Source organism: Mustela lutreola, chromosome 6 (assembly GCF_030435805.1).
Source record: "Mustela lutreola isolate mMusLut2 chromosome 6, mMusLut2.pri, whole genome shotgun sequence".
In the NCBI taxonomy this organism is placed as follows: Eukaryota; Metazoa; Chordata; class Mammalia; order Carnivora; family Mustelidae; genus Mustela; species Mustela lutreola.
In genome coordinates, this window is record NC_081295.1 from 110082725 (window position 1) to 110108622 (window position 25898).

The 25898-nt window shown below is 34.5% G+C and overlaps 1 long non-coding RNA gene and 1 pseudogene across 1 annotated transcript; both read right to left on the reverse strand.

Moving 5' to 3' along the window:
* Nucleotides 1-259: 259 nt before the first annotated feature.
* Nucleotides 260-24667, reverse strand: LOC131833219 (uncharacterized). Its single transcript, XR_009354358.1, has 4 exons — nt 24566-24667; nt 18625-18745; nt 17809-17897; nt 260-818 (listed from the first exon to the last, which is right to left on the reverse strand). It is a non-coding gene; the product is annotated as an uncharacterized LOC131833219 (long non-coding RNA).
* A 178-nt stretch (nt 24668-24845) lies between these two features.
* LOC131834654 (3-beta-hydroxysteroid-Delta(8),Delta(7)-isomerase-like) lies at nt 24846-25670 on the reverse strand (annotated as a pseudogene).
* Nucleotides 25671-25898: the final 228 nt, after the last annotated feature.

Below are 25898 nucleotides of genomic sequence, written 5' to 3' on the forward strand. Positions count from 1 at the left end.
CTTTGCCTTCTAAAAGGGTTTTGGGGATGCCTGGGTGGCTCAGTGGGTTAGGCATCTGACTCTTGATCTTAGGTTAGGTTTTAATCTCAGGATGTGAGTTCAAGTCCCATGTTGGACTCCATGCTGGGCATGTGGAGACTACTTTAAAAAAATGTGTTTTTCTTTCAGGAATACTGATTATTTTTCCTTTATTTGTAATTATTTTTCATCAAAATCAAGAAATATGAAAAACACTGTTTATCTCTCTGTATTCTTTAAACACTTTTTTTCAAGATTACTATGAACTTTATTAAATTTCAAATTGTAATGTCCAAGACAATGTCCAGATAAATTATTTAAAAAGAGTTGAGCTAGGTTCCTCAACCAAAAATAAATATAAATAAAGAACTGAATCCCATATTAAGACAAATAAATGAAAATGAAATTAAAATTATCATCTAAAATGTTAGGCAATAGTAAAGATGAAGTGCCAGAAATAAGTCTACAGAGATATATGCAAGATCTCTATTGCTAAATAATAACATTTTGTGGAGAGACTTTATTTAAAAAAATGAGTGAACAAAAAATAATATTCTTAGTTTGGACAGCTCAATATTGTGAAGATACCAATTTTTCTCCAAAACATTCATAGTAACACAACTTAGGATAGCAGCACAGTGAAAACATGCAAAGGTCTACTACTGACAGGTTGGGTATAGAAATAGTGGTGCTTTCTTGCTGTGGAAGGATAACCAGTGGTGAAGCCCAGCCATTCATGCTTCAGGCACCTGGACAGACTCAGTGTGCAGGAGTATGGTTCCTTATCCTCTCTTCAGGATCTACAGGGTAGAGAAGAGACAGGGTCCTCTATAAGTTCAGAAAGCTCCTGAGGTTGGAGTTCTTGTCCACAAAGTCATTGCCTTCTAGCTACTCAGACATCATGAGGAAATGGAGGGTCCCCCAAAAGGTCTTGGGGAGAGAGTTGACTTGCCATGTCAAGGAATCACACAAAGTCTGCAAAGGGTTCTGAGGTGAAGCTAGGGCTGAGACAGGGGAAGATAAGGTCCCTACTAGGCACTCTGCACAGAGGCTCCCCAGGAGGTGGTTGTGTTGGAAACAGAGAAGGGGCTGGAAGACTTCCAAGGGGCTAGGCAGAGGGATTTGCATAAATCTACTACTCTCTATCTCCCCCTACCCCTCACTCTGGAAACAGAGGACATGCTGGGGCAGCAGCTCTGAGGCCCTTGCCTAGCTCAGTGCTAACTTTCCAGCCTCATCCAATGTCCAGACCTGCAATTGTTGAAGTTGTTGTTACAGCTGGTTGTTTGCTGCCTTGAGTATTTAGGCCCCAGTGCTTGAACCACACCTACACTTGGCACTTGCTCTTCTCAAAGTGTTTCTTTGGTTCCCACTGCTGTTCATTGCTGTAGACTGTACTCCTAACACTGCTGCTTCAAGGGGGACATAAGAATGGTGGGGGGCCCTGGAGACATTTATATTCTTGGATCCTTATTCTTGGTGTGTTCCTTGTGCATGTGATTCTACCCACAAAAGCTAGAGTTCATATCCGACCCTTCATCTTGTGCCCACCCTGCAGGCTCTGGATCGATCTCTCTCTCTCTCTCTCTGTCATGGTATTTATTTATTTATTTTTAAAATTAGACCACTTTTGCTTAAATATATAGAATAATGCAGTAGTGAAATCTGAATATAAGTAGAAAATTTAAATGGTATAATTAACAAGTTTTATAAACACATGTGTTTTAAATATAACTTAATAGGTTTTTATTCCAAACTTCTACATATACCTTCCACTTGTTTGATGGAACAACTGCCATGAGTTTGAATTGGAAGTATATCACAAGAGTGGAAGTGTTCATCAACAAGTTAATGTTTTAATTTCATATTTTATCAGTTATCTTCTCAAATGTCTAAAACTTTTCCTTGCTATCACATTGAGAACATGACTGTTTTAATACATCATTTATTTTGACATGACATAATTTGGCAGGGCTTTTACTTCTTTGGAAAGAAAGCTTTCTAAAATTGTAACATTATTAATTATCTTAACTTGTGCATCAATCTCACTTGGATGACATATTGACAAGGGAAATGCTCTGAGGACATGGGGATAATAGAAGCATCTATGAAGGAGACACAGTGAAAATTTTGGCACCCATAATTTTAAGATAGTCCACAAGATTTCTCCTTCCCACTGGACAGACCTGTCTAATTCTCTCTCTTTGAGTAACAGTGAGACATATAAATAACAGGGGATATTTCCATGATCAGGTTGTGTTATATGGCAAAGGGTAAGTGATTTTACAGATGTAATTAAATTTCCCAATTAGTTGACTTTAAGTTATCAAAAGAGAAAGGGCGCCTGGAGGGCTCAGTTGGTTGAGCATCTGATTCTTGATTTTGGCTCAGATCATGATCTTAGAATCATGAAATTGAGTGCGTGTCAGGGGGCTCCCCAAGGAGCTTGAGACTTTCTATCCCTCTCCTTCTGCCCCTCCCCCAGTGCTCTGTCCCTCTCTCTCTGTCTCTCTTTCTCTCTCAAATAAATAAGTAAATAAGTAAGTAAGTAAATAAACAAACAAAAATAACATATATGTATTTTTTTTCCTAAAGTGTTATCAAAAGGGAAATTATCATGGATGAGCCTAAACTAATGATCTGAGCCTTTTACAATAAGTTCTAGTTCCAAAACAGAAAAAGTTGTAAAAGTTCATAGCTGCACAAACTTCTTCTTTGTTAGCCTTGAAGAATCAACCTTCCATGTCATGCAGATCACATGACATGGAATGGCAGGTGTCTTCAGTTACACAGCTGTAAGAAAGCAAATTCTGACAGTGAGTTTAGAAGAGGAAACCCGAGTACCACATTCGATTGCAGACCCATCCAATGCCTCAAATATAGCCTATTGAGACCCTCAGCAAAGGACCACCTAATCTGTGGAATAAATCAATTGCATATTCTGAAGAATAGATATTTGTTGAATTGATGTACTTTCTATTAACTTTGCTCTTGTCAGTCACAGGAAGAAAGACTACTAAAGGAGGTCTCAGATTTTGTTTGCTTCCACAAAATAACCTCCATTCAGATACTCAGGATCCATTCTTTCCAAATTTATATCATAACTTTCAATTAAGGAACCTGGTGAGAATGTGAATTCAAATTACATTATAGTTCTGAAGCCACAGAATTAAATTTGTTGTCTACTTTTTTAACTGCATTACCTTGGGAATAAAAAGAAGAAAATAATTAATTCTGTTATAGAATCTCTGGGGGTCACCAATGCCTCCCTCAGCTTAATTTAAATCCCTAAGATATTAATTTGTTTTTTAAAAATAATTATTTGACGTTAGAAAGAGCTCAAATAGAGGTACAATGCTTCATATTGATTGTGGAATTTACCCAAAATATTGGCATACAATTGTTCATAGTATTCCTTTAGAAACTCATAATTTTTTCTTGCTGTGTATCTCACTTATGCTTACATTTCCAGAGTACTCTGTGTACTTTCCTTTATATGCATCCATTGTCAAATAATTATAAATATAATAGCTATACTGTATATTTTAACAAGAATTCAGTTATTTCTTATCAGTTAATTAATCTGTATAAACTTTGGATTTAGTTTATTTATTTATTTATTTGATTTAAGATAATATTATAAAAATAGCTCTGTTGTCTATAAGAATATCCTCCCCTTTTCTGAAACACTGTCACTTTTTTTTTTTTTTTAAGTCAAGCTTCTCTACTTGTGGTAACTGACAATTTTGTGAACTATTGTTGGCATTCTCTACCTTACAGAGAAGAGAGAGATGGTAAAAGTTATGAGTTTGAAATGAGTTATTCTTGGTTCAGTGAATACATGTGTACTATTTAGAGCAGAAGATACAATCAGAGTCAACAGAAAGCTACTGAATAAAGTGTAATTTACTTTATTCTTCTGTAATAAAGTCTGGGATAGAAATGCTCACAGTGCCCATTTCTTCACTTGGTGGAAATGTAAAGTATATTGGAGATAGCTTAGAACAAAATGAAAACACACATTTCTGCTGATGTAATAAAAGTAGTTTGGAAATCCTTTTTAAGATCCACAATTTTAATTGTTTGTTTGTTTCTCTCTCTTTAAAAAAAAAAAAAAGTCTTACTCATTTATTTGACAGAGAGAGACACAGCGAGAGAAGAACACATGCAGGAGGAGTGGGAGAGGGAAAGGGAGAAACACGCTTCCTGCTCAGCAGGAAGCCCGATATGGAGCTCTATCCCAGAATCCTGGGATCATGAGCTGAGCTGAAGGCAGATGCGTAACAACTGAACCAGTCAGATGATCTTGTTTCTCTTTCTTAATATTTCCTTTTGACTTAATTTAATGAAGTCTGATTTAGGTTTTTTGTTTGTTTGTTTTTTAAGTTTGGTGCTTTGTATTACTGTTTAAAAAGTTTAGCCAAGGGGTGCCTGGGTGGTTCAATGGGTTAAGCCTCTGCCTTCGGCTCAGGTCATGATCTCAGGATTCTGGGACAGAACCCCACAGCAGGCTCTCTGCTCGGTGGGGAACCTGCTTCCCTGTCTCTCTCTGTCTGCCTTTCTACCTACTTGTGATCTCTCTGTCTCTGTCAGATAAATAAAGTCTTAAAAAAAAAAGTTTAGGCAATGCCAAGTTCACAAAGATAATATCATATGTTATCTACATGCTTTGTAGATAAACTTCACATTTCTATTTATATTTATTTAAATTTTATATGAGGTACAGAAAACAATTCATTATTATTATTATTGTTATTAAAGATTTTATGTATTTATTTGACAGAGAGATCACAAGTAGGCAGAGATAAGCAGAGAGAGAGAGGAAGCAGGCTCCCTGGCTGAGCAGAGAGCCTGATGTGGGGCTTGATCCCAGGACCCTGAGATTATGACCTGAACGGAAAGCAGAGGCTTAACCTGCTGAGCCACCCAGGTGCCCCTCATTATTATTTTTATAAATACATATATCTCATTAGACCCAGAGCAGTTTAATGAAAAGTTTACATCTTTACACTTCAGGGCATGTTTTCATTAATTGTGTGACTGTAAATTTGTGGATTTATTTCTGAACTTTCCATTCTATACGATTTGTCCCCTTTTCTATACTTGCATTATTCTCCCACTCTTCAATACAGGTATCTCCTGCTTTTTGAAAGTTCGTATTACATCACTTCACCTTTATGAAAGACTTAGTATCTGTTTTTGCCAAATTAAAGATCATTTTAAGAAGAGGACTTTGGGGGCGCCTGGGTGGCTCAGCGGGTTAAGGCCTCTGCCTTCGGCTCAGGTCTTGATCTCAGGGTCCTGGGATCGAGCCCCGCGTTGGGCTCTATGCTCAGTGGGGAGCCTGCTTCCTCCTCTCTCTCTGCCTGACTCTCTGCCTACTTGTGATCTATCAAATAAATAAATAAAATATTAAAAAAAAAAAGAGGATTTTGACTTTATCAAAAAAGCTGAAAAGCAAAACGTGTTTAGTGTTTATTTTACAGTGAGCCCTTACAGAGGCAACATGTACCCAGAGCAGAGTGGCCCCACCAGTCTCCTTCCCCTGGACTACACTCAGCATCTCAGCATCAAGCAACCCTAGCTTTGAGTTGTGTCTGTGAGCATCTGTGCCTCATCTCCATTTATTATGTCATCCTTTAGCAACCTGGGTACTAAAGTATCAGAAAAGCCTAAGAGAAGTTGCTTTGGAGGTCTGGGAATGCTCAAAAATTGCTCATCTAGGGGAGCCTGGGTGGCTCAGTCAATTAGGCGTCTGCCTTTGGCTCAGGTCATGGTCCTGGGATCCTGGGATTGAGCCCCACATCAGGCTCCCCACTCAGCAGGGTGTCTGCTTCTCCCTCTGGTCCTCCCCCCTCTCCTGCTCTGACTTTCTCTCACTCTCTCAAATAGATAAATAAAATCTTAAAAAAAAATGTTCATCTAAATTAATGATAATGACTTCTTTGCCATTTTGGCTTAAGGAAGGTTTCATAGAAACATTCTACTTTCAGATAGTAGGGGATACCTATATTTTCATAATTCCATCTTAGATACTTTTCTACTCCCCAAGAACTTTGCTCAGTTTTTTTTCTCCTTGTTGGTTGCATTTATTTTCATTTTTAATGCTGTTTTACTGGGGAAAAAAAAGTTACAATTTTTCTTGTAGAGAAATTTCTTTTTTATAAATCTTGTAGAGAATATTTTTATACAGACATGCTTTCAGAATTTTAGTGAATTTCAAATTTTAGATTGACAGTTGTTTTCACTCAGTCTTTTAAAGTATTTTTCTATGATATTCTGCTTTTATTCGTTATTGTGCATGATTCATTTTCAGTTTGCTGCTTGCTCCTTTGAAGTTAGGTTGTGGACCCATCAATGCCAACTGCTTTTAATATAGTCTCACAACATTTTCATTTTCAGTATTTTTACTATCTTATGCCTATGTTTGCTTTTTTTGTATCTCCCTGATACATTGAGAGTACTCATCCTGAATTGCCCTTACCCTTGTTTGCCTCAAGGTAGAGGTTTCATATCAAGAAAGACAAGTTGAGAAAACCAGGGCTACCCTCTCTGCCCAGTACCCTATTTGTAACACATAATGTCTCTTGAGAGAAGTGGGCCATTACCTTATTCCCAACTCCAAAGTCGTGGTATAGATAGTTTTGTTCAGGGGAAGGTGTAGATCTTAATAAGAGAGAGATCAGTAGCCGTCCCTAAGTGGACTGACTTTATTTCATACAGAACTCAAGGAAATTAAAAATCACCATTGAAAGAAATGGGGATTTTGGTTATAAGCAACTAAGAGGCAGATAGCTCAATGATAGTAAAAAGTAAAAATGTAGAAGAACTAGAATTTTAGCAGAGAGAATCTGGAAAATAAGCAGCTAAGAAGAGTCTTCCTGGGTGTTAGAACAGGCCTCAAAGAGAGGTCTCAAGGTTACCCATGCAAAAGTTAATTGGGTCAGACTATGGAACAATTTATGTCTCTGGACTTTGTCAAAGCAGTAATCAAAAAAAGCAATCAGCTGGCTATTTGAGGGCTAAGAGCTGAGTGTAATGTCAATAGATGCAAATCAGCTAAAAGCTTAACAGGTCAAATCAGGGAAAGAGAACATCAAAGAGAACCCTGTGAAAACCAGCACCATCCTATGTTGATTGTGACAATATATTAGAATGCACCCTGGAAAGTGCTAGAAGAAGCTGAACATTTCAGCAGAAGTAGACTTCACTGAAAGAATCAACCCATCAATAAAGCAAATAACATGAAGAGCATCAGGAAACTTCAGAGGAGGGTGGGGATTAGTATACAGAATTACTGAAAGTCATTCTCTGAAATGAAAAAAGTCACATGTGCAAGGGAAAAAAAATAAAAGTATTCAACAAAAACTGCCTCTGAGAGAACTCAAATGCCAGAATAAACAGTTATTATTAAAAACTAAGGGACATGTTTTTATAGCAGTAAGGAATATATATCAACTATGTCTTATAATTTAGAGACTATAATATAGAGACTATTAAAAATGTAAAAAAAATAAGTGGAAATTCTGGGGTTTAAAAGTTTAATAGGCAAGATGCATTCATTAGATTACTCCTTTCTGCCCATGGATGCCACTGAATAAAGATCATTAAAGTCTTCCCTCCTGTCCCTGTTATGTCTAAGGCAGAGTCTCCCAAAGAGCTTACACAGGTTTGAGCTTTTAAACAACCAATGAGAGCCTAAGCAGTAGAGAAGTCATTGACATTCATACTAGGAAATGACATGAAGACTTAGTGTAGACTTTCATTTTATATAAATATGTCTTCAGTAGTATCCATGGCACAATGACTGTGTGGTAATGAGAGATCCAAACACCCAGTGCTTAAGAGGTTTGGGGTCTGTCACATATGCCACTTGTGGAGGAGGTGGATGAAACCATGAAACCAAGGCCACACAAGGTGGATGGAAGAGTTGTAAAATCACAGAAGGCTGTCTCAAGAGAAGATTCTCAAAGACCTGGTGTCTACATAACTGAAAAAGATTTCTGTTGGTGGTATTAAAAAAAGATACTGAAGAACATGTTCTAAGAGATTAGTATATTATGGAAAAATGAAAGTGATTGAAATCATGATTGACCGAGGCAGTGGCAAGAAGAGAGGCTTTGCTTTTGTAACATATGATGACTCTGTAGACAAGACTGTAATACAAAATACTGTACTGTGAATGACCACCACTTCGATGTAAGGAAAGCTCTACCTAAGCAAGAGATGGATAGTCCTTCATCCAGTCAAAGAGGATGATGTGGTTCTGGAAACTGGTGGTTGTGGAGGTGGTTTTGATGGGAATGACAAATTTGGTCACAGAGGAAACTTCAGTGGGTGAGGTGACTCTGGTGGCAGTTGAAGTGGTGGTAGATATAGTGTCAGTGGAGATGGTTATAATATATTTGGTAATGATGAAAATAATTTTGGAGGTGGTGGAAGCTATAATGATTTTGGCAATTACAACAATCAATCTTCAAATTTGGGGCCCATGAAAGAAGAAATTTTGGAGGGAGAAGCTCTAGCCTCTATGGTGGTAGAGGCTAGTACTTTGTCCAACCATGAAATCAAGGTGGCTATGGTAGTTCCAGCAGCAGCAGTAGCTATGGCAGTGGCAGAACATTTTAATTACTAACAGGAAACAAAGCTTAGCAGGAGACAAGAGCCAGGGAAGTGACAGGGAAGCTATAAGTTAGAGCAAATTTGTGAACTCAGTCAACACAGTGGTGGCAAGGGCCTAGCTGCTACAAAGAAGACATATTTTAGATAATACTAATGTGTATGGGCAAAAAACTCAAGGGTTGTATTTGTGACTAATTGTTTAAGAGTTTATTTTAATTTCTGTTCTGTGGAAAGTGGAAATCATTCCAATAATGGGTTTTAATGTAGTTTTTTTTTTTTTATTTTGTTGTTTTGTTTTTGTTTTTATTTGCATCCCTGCTATTGATTGCTAAACGTTATGGTCTCATCATGACACTGAATAAATATGTCTTTAAGAAAAAAAAAGTTTAATAGTCAAGAAGAAAAATTCACTGAATAGGCTCAATAGTAGATTTGAAGTGGAAGAGAAAAATATTGACATTTTAAGTGATTATGCAATCTTTAAGAATTCTCTCGAAGAAAAAGAAATGATATAAATAAAGAGAACTTTATAGAAGTATAAGACTTCACTAAGTGTACCAGCATATCCTAATGAGTATCAAAGACAGGAGAGAGAGAAAGGATAAGAAGAATATTTGAAGTTATGATGGATTAAAATTAATTTGATGAAAAATAATGTCTAAATACAAAAGGCTCAATAAACTCTAAGTAAGAATAGATTTGATGAAAGAAGTAGAGTTGTAAACTAAAAACCATAAATAATTGTTGAAAGAGATTAAAAAAAGAACAACTAAATTGAATGATAATCCATAACATGGATTAGGAGATTGATTTAATACTAATAAAATAATGATATTCTCCAATCTTATCTAGAGAGTCAATGTAATCCCTATCAAAATCCCAGATATTTTTTGGTTTTGTTTTTGCTTTTTTTTTTTTTCCCAGAAATTGTCCAACTACTAAAATTGGTAAGGAAATTCAAGGGGCCCAGTATAGGTCAAAATAATCTTGGAAAAAAAAAAAAAGAGAGAATATACTTGGAGGACTCACATTTCCCAATTTCAAAACTTAGTACAAAGCTATGGTAATCAAACCAGTGGGAAAATGAAATTGGACTAGACTTACAGGTCTGTGAAATAAAATTGAGAGTGCAGGAATAAACCCTAAAGCCTGTGATTAAATGAGTATCAACAAGAATGTTAAACTGTCAAGACACATCTGGATTTTTGTTTTCAATTCAGGCATAACAATATATATGGAGATCAATGTCCAGATTGCTCCTGGGAAAGGGAATATGCATCCAGAGAAAGATCGTGAAGCATCTGGAAACCTAATTACATAAAATGCCTGTAGTAGGTAAAGTTGTGAAGTCTTGTTTAAAGAAGAAAATATATAAAAGTTTTGGGAGAGCTTTCTTTAAGTATAAGAAAGTTCATGGGACTTAATTTTTAATTGCATGTAAAAGTAGAAGTACAGCGTACAGCAAACCAGCACCCATTTGAAACGATATATTTCAACCTTAGAAAGGGTTACAAGGGGCACCTAGTTGGCTCAGTCCTTAAGCATCTACCTTCGGCTCAGGTCATGATCCCAGGGTCTTGGGATCAAGCCCCACATCAGGCTCTCTGCTCAGCAGGAAGCCTGCTTCTTCCTCTCCCACTCCTCTTGCTTGTGTTCCCTCTCTCACTGTGTATCTCTCTATCAAATAAGTAAATCTTAAAAAAAAAAAGAAAAGAAAAGAAAGAAAGGGTAACAAGATGAAATACACTGTTTATCAGGAGAATGTTCAGGAAGAGTCTGATTGACAACTTGCCATGGATACTATAGAAAACATATTTATATAAAATGAAAGTCTACACTAAGTCTTCATCTTCCTTCATCGTATAAATGTCAATGACTTTCTCATTCAAGTGTCTTTTTATACCTACATCTTATTGATAAAAAAGAACTTTGAAATAAAGTGTTATAAAGCTAGATGATTATGAGGAAGAATGTGTTTATTTGCCTTTCAATTTAGTAGGAAATTATTTGATAGATTATAATGAAGTATGTAACAAAAAAGTTGGACTTGACCACATATTCATATTTTTGAAAAAAATATGTATATTTTTAACCACACACATGCATTATTCCATTTCCAGTCAAATGATTAACATCATATTAATAAAAGCTTAATCTTTAGCTACTTCTCCAACATTGCTCTGAGATAATTTTGGCCTTTGCATGGTTTGAAAAGAGGTGATATTTACCTGATACATTGGACTTTAGTAAATAAAAATATTTTGCATAATAAATAAGTCCCTGGAAAAAATTTGCAAATAGCATCCCCAGCTGACAATAGAAAGTTCAGTCAATTAATTTTCCAAATAGGAATTGCCATTGAATATAGTCAATGGTAAGATCAAAGTCATTAATTTAAGAAAAATTCAAAGACTAGAAGCATTTTTTTATCTTATTTTCTTTTATGATTTTTTCCCTAGATAATTTCCCTTCTAATTTTCTTCACAGATTAGGTTCTCTGAATGGTATCTGAATTATAACTGTGACTTAATAAATTTTGGCTTTATGCCAAAACCCAATGAATATACAATTAGAGCAAAATATTTAGAAAAGAACCTATGTGTTCAATTTTTCACTTTGTTTTGTTGCACTGATTTTAGAGAAAATAAAAAAAAAAAAGTATGAGAGAAAAACAGGAGATAACAAAAGCCTACTTATCTCTCATATCCTTAGAAAGATACATCCTACTGATCCTAATTATGGCATAAAACAATTATTTGTGATGAGAGAAAGTTTTTTGTTTGAAATGAAGTAGGAAGGTATCTTGTCATATCAAGACTTGTTGCTTGATGGCAAATGCTTATTTGAGTACATGCTACAATAGCTCCCCTTCCACTACCAGCATGTAGTTAGCAAGAATAAGGAAGAAAAAATTATTTTAACTCAATTCTCTACAAGCCACTTACATAGAACAATCCAATTAAATGCTATTAATTCAAGGTCTGTAAAGAAAAATACGGACAATGTATTAGATGTGTCAGACAAAGGAGGATGTAGAGATGCCAATCACTCTTCTTTTTAATCCTCAACTATTTGACCCAAGACAGTGTATGGTCATGTCGTGACAGTCTCCTTCAGGAAGAATGTGGACAGTGACAGATGTAATGTTTAAGATTCTTTGAATATGGCTTGAAGGGCACTTGGGCCCCTATTAAGTTATTTGTTTACAAGGAAGAAGTCAAAGTGGCTCATTGGGATTTAGTGAGTTAGAGAAAGAAACAGGATAATGAGGTACATTAAAGGGTTACAAAATCTCAAGAAAAGTCTCTTCCTCTGGGCTAAGAATATTTTACATTTTACTGAGGCAACATAGAAGAAATTTTATTTTCTAGAAACTATAGATCCAGTCAAAGTGTTATTCTGCAATTTTTTAATTTATGGATTCAAAACAACATAACATTGTCACACTGATTATACTGTATGAACATATTGCTAATAAAACGTATTTCTTCTTTTATGTATATTATAGTTTAGTTTTTGTGTGAAAACCTAAACATTGGATCTGGCCTTCAAGAAGGATGATGTGTATTTAATATTTCTTATAAACTCTCATAGAGGAAAATTACATGGTGGTTATTAAGCCCAATCTCAACAGTCCTATCTTATTAGAGGCAGATTTAATGAAAAAGTCCACTATATTCATTTATAGCATTAAGTAGCAAAAGGGACCAATTTTGGAAAAAACTTGGTTAGTAGAAACATGGCTAGTATTATAGGATCCATTAGTTGAAATAATGAAAAATGCACATCTCATTGAGACTTACCTGAGAACTATCACTAGCAAGCAAATGTTAACTTTATCCTGATGGGGAGAGAATAAATTAAAGGTATAGCTTAAGCCCCAAATTCTTGAGGCAAATATAGCTTGCTCCCAATTCCTAGAGTGTTCATTTTGATGATAGGACCTATGTATGTATGTATGTATGTATGTATGTATGTATGTATGTATTGCCCAAGTTGGTTACATTGAGAGCAAAATCTTAGTACCCTTTGATTCATGGCTTTATTTCACTGATGAGAATAAAGATTAGTAAAATTACAAACTAAATTTTGTGTTTATATTACTAATGATAAATTTGCTTTTTTACTGCTTCTTTTCCTATCACAGAACTTGAGTAGCTGAATGAGCTAGTCTTTCTTTGTATCTGATGTGATTTAAGAACTATCCTCTTGTGTAGAGTTCCTGGCATTGTCCATTAATTATATTAGATAACTATGGGAGACAGAGATTTTCATGGGTATTTAGTAAAAATAAAATTAAAACAGAACAAAGAAATAAATCTCTAAAGGAGATTATACGACTTCAGTGCATCTTAAATAAATAGCATGCATTTAAATATAAAATCTTAAGTAAATACTTAAACCAAAATAAATAATTACATAAAAATGGAATCCATTTTCTACATGGGTTTGTAATGGTTGCTCCTGTTCTGGCTGGTCTTTCTCTCTGGACCCTTTCTTCCATCTAAGCCTTAATACATTCAGTCACTTTACCAAATGCATACATGCTGGTAGTCAAATTGGGAAGAAGATAAATATAGTCAATGAACTTAAGAAATAAGACCTAAATAATGCATAAGTCCATTAAACATGTAGTGAGAATTAGGTTAGAACAGGCTCATGAGGGACTTTCTCCGTGAAGAGATAGGGATAATTCTTTCAGGAGCCATTAAAGGGATGCAAGAGTTCCATAGGGGAAAAAGAAAAAAATGAAAAAGCAGAACACTATAGAGTAACTGAACAAAATCTGGTATGACTGTAACAAGAGGAGCAAGTAGGAACATAAGCAATGAGGCTAGATAGTAACTGAGTCTAGTTAAGCCAAAGACTTGTAAGGAAATATCTGATTATAAAGGAAAAATAAGATGAAGTACTTTGAACTGGTTAAAAATGTATTACTTATAATTATAATATGATCAGCCTTCATTTTTTACTATTAATAAAAAAGTAACATATTATTCACCTAACTTTATGAAATGTATTGCTTTGTATTTAATTTGATTTATTCTCTGTTTCCATCTATCTATTCACTATCTTTTCATCCAACAACCATTTCAACATGAATAAAATCTGGTGAATTTGAAGTAGTCTACAAACCGAGTAAAAAGGAACTTTTGTTTATGTCAAATATATCACATCTAAGTCTCTAAAACTAATTATTAGAAATGCAAGTTCCAGGAAATGATATCCAAGGATTCATGATCAACAATAAACAAAAATTATTCAAATATTTTAAAATAATTTATGAAAGTGAAATTCACATAGCATAAAATTAGCCATTTCAAGCATTTGGTACATTCACATTGATGTGCAATCACCACTTGTATCTAGATCCAAAACATTTCCATGACTCCAAAGCAAAACCCTTTGAGTCACTACTCTCCATCCTCTGGTAACCACCAATATACATCCTATCTCCATGGATTTATCTATTCTGGATATTTCATATAAATAGAATCATGTGGTCTCTTGTGACTATCTTTTTGGAGTGTTTTGGAGACTCATCCACACTGGAGCATGCATCAATATTTCATTCCCTTACATGGCTAAATAACATTCAATTGTATGCATATGTCATAACTTGCTTATACATTCATCCATTGGTGGAATTAGGAGCTGTGAATAGTGCTGCTATGAACATGCCTAGACATGTATTTGTGCTTGTTGAATTTTAATTTTTTTAAAGATTTTATTTATTTATTTAAGAGAAAGAAAGTGAGAGAGAGCATGAGAGAGAAGGTCAGAGGGAGAAGCAGACTCCCCATGGAGCTGGGAGCCCGAAGCAGGACTCGATCCCAAATGGAATGATAGTTACACATACACACACAGAAATGTACACAAACAGAGATAGAAAGAGTAAAAATAAAAAGATTTGGGGAGAGAGTACTATCAACAAAATGGTAGAGTTTATAGCTCCAGATGCCCACCCCTCTATAGAAACATGGAAAAAACAAGCAGGAACTCTCAAAAACAACATTTTCCTAACTCTGAAAAAGGCAAACTTTACAAAAAACAAGCAAATGCTGAATAAAGAAAAATGCATCTTAAAAATGTAAGAAATGGTAGCTTTTTAACTTCCTCTTTTTCCAGCCTCTGCCAGCTCAGCAGCACTCTTGAAGGTGACAGCCTGCATTCTCAGTGTGGGACCATGGTCTTTGGTCTTGAAGGAAGCAAAGTGTATTTTATCTGCCGTTTCTAGCTCTTCTAGAAGATATGTAAAGGACTGATGCAAAGCGTTCATCACTTTTTGCCTAAATTGGAACTCTCTGGAAGGGTAACAGGCATTGTTTGAAACCAGTGTGAGGTGAAGTAAGTCCCAACAATGACAAGTGTAAAAGATTATTCTTAAGCTATAAGCATTAGTTTTTAAAACAATTTGGCAAGTAAAAAAATAAAACTCATCCACATTGGAAAGGAAGACAGTAAAACTATCTCATCATAAGTCATTAAGGAAATTAAAATCAAAACTATAATTATGTATAGCTTCACACCCAGTAGCATGGCTATAATACATTTTTAAAAAAGGAAAACAACTACTGTTGATGCAGATGTGAAGTAATTGGTCCTCATACATCACCAGTGAGAATAAAAGAATAGTCCAGCCACTATAGAAAACAAATTGTTAGATCCTCAAATAGTTGAGTATAGAATTATCATATTAATTGCAGACCCTGAAATTCTTCTGCTAGTCATTTACTACAAAAAAATTAAAATTCAGAGCACCTGGGTGGCTCAGTTGGTTAAGCTACTGCCTTCGGCTCAGGTCACGATCCCAGGTTCCTGGGACCAGGCCCCACATCGGGCTCTCTGCTTGGTGGGGGGCCTGCTTCCCCCACTCTCTCTCTGCCTGCCTCTCTGCCTACTTGTGATCTCTGTCAAATGAATAAAATCTTAAAAAAAAAAAAAAAGATGGACTGAAGCAGAATACACAAAAGACGTTAAGCAATCAAATTATTTAACTTTTCATGCATGTTTAATTCTATGAAAATAAAAGTTCATAACACATAAAGTTACAAATTCCTAAAATTTGGCTAAAATGGACAAAACTTAAGTAAATTACTAATATTTATGTATGATACTTTAGATTTTTATGTCACCGATAACATTAACTAACCATTGTTGGTTTTTTAGTGTCCTCCATGGTACGTTTTGTGCACAGAAGGTTACTAATTTTATGATGGTTTTGAGATTAATACTTTAAAATTCAGTCCATTAAAGGTAGAAATCCCAAGTTATAATTCTTTCTTAAGATTTTCTTTTTAGTTTACAAATCTGATTTTGCCAAGTTAAAACATAGAAAAATATTAATAATCCCCATCAAATGGGAAGGGTTTACAATTTAATTATTTTTTCTTAAACTTGGATTGACACTTAAAAATTAATGTATTTGACCTACATTTTAAGAACTCAGATATTTGCCTAACAAATTAAATCTTCCAAAGTACCAAAAAACTTGTATAAAACTAATAAATGAAACATAAATGAAATGAATATGATGTCTTAAGATTTCCTATATATTTCAATAGTACATATGATCATAATTTTTAAAAAAACTTAAAATTTTAAATCAATTACTCAAAAGTGTATTTTTTTTTTAAAGACACATTTATTCAGCGTCATGATCAGACTATTACATTTAGCAATCAACAGCATGGGTGCAAAAAAAAAAATCTACATTAAAACCCTTCGTTGGAATGCTTTACACTTTCCACAGAACAGAAACTAAAATAACCTGTTATACAATTAGTCACAAATACAGTCCTCGAGTTTTTTTGCCCATACACAGTGTATTTTAAATTTGCATCAAAGAATAACTTATTATTCTAATGTGCCAACATTTTTTAAGTTTTAGAATAAACCATGCACAGAATATTTTTCTCCTCAAAATATTAAACTATAAGCTTCATTTATTTTGTTATCTATGTAATTCATTTTAAATATTAACTTTTAAAATTCTTTTTAAAATTTATTTTAAAGATTTTATTTATTTGTCAGAGAGACAAAGAGATTATCCTTTATCATTTTCATATTCAATGAAAATACTACTGCCATTTACTGCTATATTATCTAACAAAAATGAATAGCAATCAGATTTCAACCTGCATTTCCTACTATAAGCAAGACCTTCAGTTTGTCACCAGAAATAAAATCAGAATAGAATAAAACAATCTGAAAAGGCCTTACAATTTATTTAGAAAGATAAATTCAAACACACAATAGTATAGATTTGGTTCTAGTGTTCTACTCAGAACTTGTGTTACTCTTGAAAATTTGACTTCCCTTTGCTATAAACAATAATGGTAAAAATTAATATCTATTAACATTCTTCCCCTCTTTTCACCTAAAAACAAATGCAGAGAACAGATTTTATGTTCCAAGAAATACATGTAGATGGAATATAGATTGAAATTTTAAAATATTCAATTAAAATACAATACATACTTCAGATTTTATTCTCTACTATTTTTTTCTAAAACATTTGATATATTTGAAACATGTATTTAGCTAACCTGTCACTAATGATCATGGATTATTGTAAATGACTCTTAGCAAAATATCACACAATTTAAGTTATATTGGCATTTAAAATTTCCGGGGAGGTTCAAATCAATTTGACACAATTATTTTGTAGTGATATTTCTAATAGTTAGTGGTTAATCTGAATCTCTTGACATATTTGATTTAACTAAAATTACATGTGAATAGACCTTTCAAATTGTGATAACTCATTAAAACTTGTGCCAGTGCTGCAAAAAAACTGAGGTCTACTATAAGCTATAGAAGGGTTAGAAAACACTTTCTTTTAAAAGAAAATAGGTGATTTCTAATTAGAATAATAGTAAGAATAACACATCAAATATATTTTATCATTTTTTAAAACACAGAAACATCTGAGGCCCCCCAAATGAAGATTCAGTTAATTAACTTAATTAAGTAAAAGCTTTAACAGATATAGGAAATGCTAGCAAGAATGAAGAAAAAATAATCTGTTTTATCAGTAAAAGAAGACTTTTGTGATAAAATAGTCTACAAGTAACTGGTTATTTAATTGTTCTAAAGGTAGAGTACTCAGATCATGGGATCAAAGTAAAGCCCTTTATTTAATTTAATAAGCAATCCAGTACTCACAGCATAGAATCAAAAAAATTCCCATATTTAATTTAATGAGGTGGTTACTTCCATTCTCATTCTTCTTCATACAATTTAAGGTCTTCTGTCTATGGAAAAATGAAGAAATATTTTAAATATAAAAGTATGAATGACCATCTGGTTTGAAAAATTATGGGTATATGTTAGCTAAGATCCATATTTTATGCATTTATTTCTCAATAATTCAACAATTAAAACTCCAGTTTAATAACTATTCAAATACTATGTATCCTTTCTCTTACCTCATGTTTACTTTTGAGTTTTTAATAATTTAGTTTTGTGGGCGCCTGGGTGGCTCAGTGGGTTAAGCCGCTGCCTTCGGCTCAGGTCATGATCTCAGGGTCCTGGGATCGAGTCCCACGTCGGGCTCCCTGCTCAGCAGGGAGCCTGCTTCCCTATCTCTCTCTCTCTGCCTGCCTCTCCATCTACTTGTAATTTCTCTCTGTCAAATTAATAAATAAAAATCTTTAAAAAATAATAATAATTTAGTTTTGTTACAGAGCAAATTAACTTGTATGTTAATTGCAAATATTAGTAAAGGTAGATGAGTGAAAAAAAATTTAAATTGTAACTTTAAAATAAAATAAAATAATTTAGGTAATTCTAATATACAAACATGAAAACTTAATATTTTGATATATAATCTTCATATTTTAACCTGTATTTACATTTCTAAACATAAATGCAAATATAAGCTTATATAGATAAATATGTACAATGTTTAGATATATACATAGAAAAATTACTTTATAAATATAAACCATAATTTTTTTTATGAATTCATTGAAGACCCACTTTTCATTCATACTCATCTTTGTCATTGTGATTCTGGGGATCATATAGACATGTGTTCTTGTAACGGTTCTGCTCCTTACCAGCTCCATAACATAGGATAAGTTTGGATAAGTTCATGTGCCTGTGAAATAGGAATAATAAAAATAATAGTATTTTCTTATACAGATGTTGTAAGAATCAAATGAGATCATGGAAAAAGTACTTCAGACCATACCTATCCTTCTCATAATATTTACCTCCTCCTTGACATTTTTCCATTCTTCTTCTTCAAGAAATTTAAACATTTCCAATTGTTTATTCATTCTTAGTTCATCAAACTAATTATAATTTGATATTGATTATTGCTGTTATCATGTTATGTATTTAAAGAACTTGGAAAGTCTTAATGTATGTTATGGGAAAATTAATAACAGTAAAATTCTCTTTTATTAAGATCTAGTAGAAATTCCCCAGAACACTGTCTTTTTATTTATTTATTATTGTTTTTTAAAAGATTTTATTTATTTGTTTGACAGACAGAGATCACAAGTAGGCAGAGAGGCAGGAAGATAGAGAGGAAGGAAGCAGGCTCCCTGCCAAACAGAGAGCCCGATGCGGGACTCAATCCCAGGACCCTGAGATCAGGACCTGAACCGAAGGCAGAGGCATTAATCCACTGAGCCACCCAGGTGCCACACCCAGAACACTGTCTTAACCTAATGTTTAAACGTTATTTTGAGGTAGATTTTTTTCTTTTTAATTTTAGTTATTGTTGATTGTATTAGATTTTCCACTTTTGGGTTTACTTTGATAATTTGCATTTCATAGAGAAATGTTCCACTTCAATTATTTTATTAAAAGTTAGCATTCTCTCAATCCTTCCTCATAAGTTCAACCTCTTGCACATATAAAACAAGAATCTTCTTACTAGTTATGGATATCCTGTATTTGTGGAAGAACACTATAATAAAAGAGCATGAATCCATTTTTTGATAATGGATTGCTTACATAGCTTTTAACACTTCTATACCCCTCTGCTTTTTGTTTGCCAGAAATTTGAGCTGATAATAAGAAATTTCTAAAAATTTCTCCTTTGTGTCTCCAGGAGACTCAAACCATGTTGCTCTTGAGAACCCTAAATCTGGCCCCCCATCTAACAACCATAAAAATCTCAAACCAAGTTTCATTTATTGCTGTTTCTCAAGATATTTTCAGACTAGCTTGAGAACATGCCCTGTTCTCCCACAAAACCTCATTATGTTCGTAATAAAGTTTTTCATACCATCTTTTGTGTGTATGTGTCCACGTGTGCATGTGGGTAACCATTAGTCTTAGCATTCAAACCTGTTGGGGTGGAGTCCATCTTATTGCATCAGGATAGCCAAAATAAATTCAAATGTGATAGTCCTCTTATGAATAACCTCTTAATTTATCATAAATAACTTAAAATAGTTAATAAACTTATAAAAATCTCTTCATAATTAAGTTCACTCCGGAGTTTAGACACTCATATTAAGTTTACTGGGTATTTTACGAGATAAAGAGGATAGCATATTCACATATACGCTGTTATATGACTAAATAAAATCCCTATCGCTCCATTTTGTTCTCATTCCATTTTTTTTCTATAATGATAGATACTGAGTCCACATAATTTCAAGATTGTTTTTCTTTTCTAGACTCAAAATTTATCCATCTTCCTTGTGTAACTCAATTCACTAGGTCTCATCCTTCTAGACCTTTATCTCTAGTCAGCCTAAAGACAAAGGAATATCTTAACATGATGCTAAACAAAAACACAGACTAACTAAAATGAAGACCTCATACTCAGATTTTTCTCCATACTGAGAATAAGGAATTTATGCTGTCCATGGCATTCTCCCTACCTCAGCTGGCTATTATGGAAAGCTGGGTTTTGAGCATGTTTTTGCACAGACACCAGACGGGCCTGAGAGAACAAGTATTGTGAATTTAGGGAACCCTTACATAATTGTTCCAGCCTCAGGATCAAGACCTTCCTTGATTTCCCTGAATATCCCATAAGGATTGAACATTTGAAGGATTTGCTATTCAATTCAACCTTTATCTCCAGATCCGCTGTCTCTTTCAGGCAAAGAAACCATATATTTATGGACCTTCTTTTCCATGTGGCCATAATGTCTTATCACTTGTGCCTTTTTTCCTCTTATACAAGTGCTAGATGTAAAGACATGAAAAGAATGTACATTTGAGTTGTCCAGATCTACCATGTGGAAAGAGTAACTAATAAGGAAACATACACAGAGGAATACAGAATCAAAAATTGAGAGAGCAAAAAATCAAATATCATGCCATCATTTGAAACTCAGCACTCAGCTGTGTTCAAACCTGTCTACCACTAAATGTATCAATCAGATATTTCTGAAAAATTGCCTCAGCTTGTGATTAAATTGTTTTCTCAGTAGAATTAAAGTTTTAAATTTGCATTTTATGTTTTAAAGATGGTTTCTTTCCCGTACAGCAGAAATTCTATTTTTTTATATAAATCAGTCATATATCTTGAGAGAACATGTGTTGAATTAATTATATCTTGTGCCTTAAAATATGATAGGTGAGGTTTTTTTAAATTATGATAAAAAACCATTTGGAGTTTTGTAAATTGTAGATAATGCAGTAATCTTTATTTTCCTATTTCATTAATAAATAATGTGACAACTAATTACATCACTGCCATTAATTAAAGATAATTAGTGGAACATTTTTTTTAAAAACAAAACGTTAGGTGATGGTAATACAAACATGATTAAACTAAGTGTAACATATCATATTACTTCTATGTTTAAAAAGTCCACATGTGGGGCACCTGGGTGGCTCAGTGGGTTAAGTCTCTGCCTTCAGCTCAAGTCATGATCTCAGGGTCCTGAAATCGAGCCCCACATTGGGCTCTCCGCTCAGCAGGGAGCCTGCCTCTACGTCTCTCTCTGCCTGCCTCTCTGCCTACTTGTGATCTCTGTCTGTCAAATAAATAAATAAAATCTTAAAAAAAAAAAAAGTCCACATGTAACAGTGGTCTCCTAAAACTTTCAGGTGAAAGTAGAAGTGGCTTCTCTACTTATAATTTTACCTGTTTGAAATTGAGAGCCAAATGACTTCTTATAGAAAAAGTTCTAGTTTAATTATTTATTTATTTTAAGATTTTATTTATTTACTTGAGAGACTGAGTGAGAGAGAGAATGAGCAGGGATGGGGAGACAGAAGGAGAGGGAGGAAGAAGCAGGCTCTGCTCAGCAGGGAGCCTTAAGTGGGGTTTAATCCCTGGTACTCCTGGCATTATGACCTGAGCCAAAGGCAGATGCTTAACTGAGCCATCCAGGTACTCCTTGGGTTTATATAAATACAGTGTTACTGTTATTTCTATCTTTTAATAATTTCTACAGTTACAATGTATCAACTTACTCTTGGTCAAGTAGGAGCCACTGTGTTATGAGTCAGTCAGAAAAAGGAAAACCAAATTACATGAAATAAAACACCCTAAATACCGTAAGATGTAAGTATAAGGAATTAGGTACTTAAAGAATTTCACCACAACAATAAAAGTTCAGGATAAGAAACTTCTAACACACATTCAAAGAAGAATTAACACCAATTCTTTTCAAACACCTCAAAGAAATAGATGATGATAAAACATTTCCAAACTCATTTCTTGAGTTCCCCGTTACCTTGAAAATAAAGCCAGATCAAGACATTACAACAAAATAAAATCACAGACCAATCTGTCTTTTGAGAATATATATAGAAATTTTAAATAAAATACTAGCAAAACCAATCCCACAGTACATGGAAAAGATTATACACCATTAACAAGTGGGTTTTATCCCAGCAATACAATGGTGGTTCAACATAAACAAATCAATGTAATCATATTAATAGAAGGGGAAAAAAATAACATGATCAACTCAGTTGATGTGAAGACTACAAAACAATGATGAAAGAAGATCTAAATAAATTGAAAGACATCCTGAGTTCATACACAGGAATACTTAATATTGTTATGATGTCAATACTACCTAAAATAATCTACACATTCAATGCAATCCCTATCATATTTCAAAACTTTCATTTGTAGAAATGAAAAAGCCAATCCTCAAATTCATGTAGATCTGCAAGGGACCTCAAATAACCAAATCAATTTTGAAAAAAAGCTGGAAGATTTTCTTTTCCTGATTTCAAAACACCATCCAAAACTACTTAAAAGAACATGGTATTGGCATAAGGCAAGAGCAATAGGATGGAACTGGCAGTTCAGAAATAAACACATGGATCTATGGCTAGCTGATTTCTAGTAAGAATGACAAGCTCACACAAGGGGGAAAGAACAGTTTCTTCAACAAAAGGTATTAGGAGAACTGAATTTCCATGCAAAAGAATGCAATTGATATCTACCTAACACATACAGAAAAAAATAACTCAAAATAGATCAATGGTATAAGTATGAGAGCTAATCTAATGTAGGAGTAAATCTTGGTGACTCAGCTTTAGCAATGAATTTTTATATATGATACCAAAACCAAATGGAAGTAAAGAAAAAAAAAATAGATAAATTGGACTTTATCAAAATACAAATTTGGATATCAAAAGACATTATTAAGAAAGTGAAAAGACAACTTACAGAATGGGAGAAAATATTTGCAAATCATATATTTACTATCTAGAATATATTAATAATACTAATAAGTACTATTAACTTACTAAAAAAAGAACCCTTATAAATCAAAAAATCAAAAAGAAGAAAAACCTTATTTAAAAATAATCAAATGGCTTAAACAGATATTCCTACAAAAATCATAAACAAATGGCCAGGGGCACCTGGGTGGCTCAGACCTTAAGCTGCTGCCTTTGGCTCAGGTCATGATCCCAGGGTTCTGGGATCCAACCCTGGGTCTGGCTCCCTGCTCCACAGAAAGCCTGCTTCTCCTTGTCCCACTCCCCCTGCTTGTGTTCCCTCTCTTGCTGTGTCTTTCTCTGTCAAATAAATAACTAAAATCTTAAAAAAAATAAAATAAATAAACAAATGTCCAGTAATCACTCAAAAAGATATTTTAAATCATCATGAGTTATCACTTATACCTACTCAGATGACTATTAAATAAAATTAAAAAAACAGAAAGCAACAAGTTTTGGTGAGGTTCTGGACAAATTGTAACCCTTATGCTCTTAATGACAATAGTACAGGCCCTATGGAAAGCAGTCTGATGCTTCCTCCAAGAGCTGAACATTGAATTATCATATGGTCCAGTTATTCCACTGCTGGGCATATACCCAACATAATTTAAATCAGAAACTCAAATAAATACTTGTATATCAGTGTTCATTGTAGCATTATTCATAATAGTCAAAAGATAACATTACAAAATTCATTAACAGATGAATGAATAAACAAACAATGTGGTATGTGTATGCTATGAAATATTATTTATTCATAAAAAATTATTTCAGAGACGAACCCTGAAAATACTAGGCTAAAATAAATAAGCCAGAAACAAAAAGTCAAATATGTGATTTCACTTACATGTGATATGTAGAAAGGTAAATTCTTAGAGACAGAAAATAGGTTAGAGATTGCCAGGGTCAGAGAGAAAGAGGTGTTACTGTTCGGTGGTCACAGAGTTTTCTTCTCTCTTTTGGGGGAGGGGCTGTCAAGAACTTTTATTTCCTGATTTAATCTATTTATTTATTTATTTAAGATGTTATTTATTTATTTGACAGAAAGACACATGAGGAGGGTGAAGGAGGGGCTGAGGAACAAAAGGAGAGGGAGAAGTAAGTTTCCCACTGATCAGGGAGCTGGGTGTGGCACTTGAGCACAGGATCCTAGGATTATGACCTAAGCCCAAAGCAGACAATTAACCGACTACATCACAGGCACCCCTATATCCTGCTTTTAAAATTGTCACCATCATGGACTTCTTAGATTCTTCTGTACCTTTGTCCCAGTGGCTCTCAGTGGTAGCTCCACATGCAGCTGCTCTCCTGCTCCTCCCTCTGCCCTTCTGGTTGCTCACTCATTCAGCCCGAGTTTGACCGATCAATTTGCTTTGTCCTTCCAACCTGTGGGAATAAGAACTGGACTTTTCTGGCTGGTGGAGTGTTCCTCATCAGCCAGTGTGCAAGCCCAGCCTATTACTTATTAATTCAGCTTCCTCTTGGTTTTTGTGGCTCCAGCGTCTTTCACATTCTAGACAAGAACAAGCTGTTTTAGAAAATTAAGCGTGAAAATTCCAGCCAAGGGCACTCATGAAGACAAAGTAAAACCAGAAGTAGAGTGGGCAGCCCAGCTCCCCATGCTGGAATCCGTCCTGGTGCTCTGTCAGGAAATAGAGCACATCCCTGTAGATCTGATCCACAGATCTTTTGTCTGTAAGACAAAACAGAGGGACTGCTAGTGGAGAAAGGCAGTCATCACCCATAGCCTAAGTGGTCTCCATAGGCAAGCTGTAATGGTCTCCATGCATATGTGAAGTTGTCACTCAGACTGTATCAGCTGTCTCCTGTAGCACAGGCTTTCCAAAGTTGGGAGAAGAAAGTTTGGTCTTGGGGCCCCTGGGTGACTTAGTTAAGAGCCTGCATTTGGCTCAAGTTATGATCTCAGGATCCTGGGATTGAGCCCCATTTTGGGTTGCCTGCTAGCGCGGCCCCAGCTTCTTTCTCTGCTGTTCCCTCTGCTTGTGCTGTCTCACTATCTATGTCAAACAAATGAGTTAAATTTAATTTAAAAAAAAAAAACGAAAAATAAAGAAAGCTTAGTTTCCAAGAGAGTGTTTGTGGTAGAAGCTGAACCAGCCCTCAGTCACCATGTTAACGAACCCACATATTGCAAACCAGCACAGGGACAGCAGCTACTAAGTCCTAAGGGGACTACAACAGTTACATCAATAACAGTTATAACAGCCATGTGGTTACAGCCAAGACCCCAGAGATGTAGAAGAAGCCAACCAGGAGATGCTGAGTGGGGCAGTCATTAGGTATAAAGTTGTTCAGCTCAGGTGCCAAGGCCAGTATGGGTGCAAGAGTATGGTGTCAGTGGTCATGTCTTTTTAGGTAATGGATGCAAAAAAGAAGAAAATGGGGTCATGGAGCTTCTGTTTGGGGTGATAAAACTATAGATATAGTGGTAATGACTCCATCTGAAATATATTGTGAATATAATTAATGCCACTTAGTTGTAAGCTAAAAATGACTAATAGTTTTATGTAGATGATGATGATGATAAACATGATAGATGGATAGATAGACAGACAGATGGATAGATAGCTGTA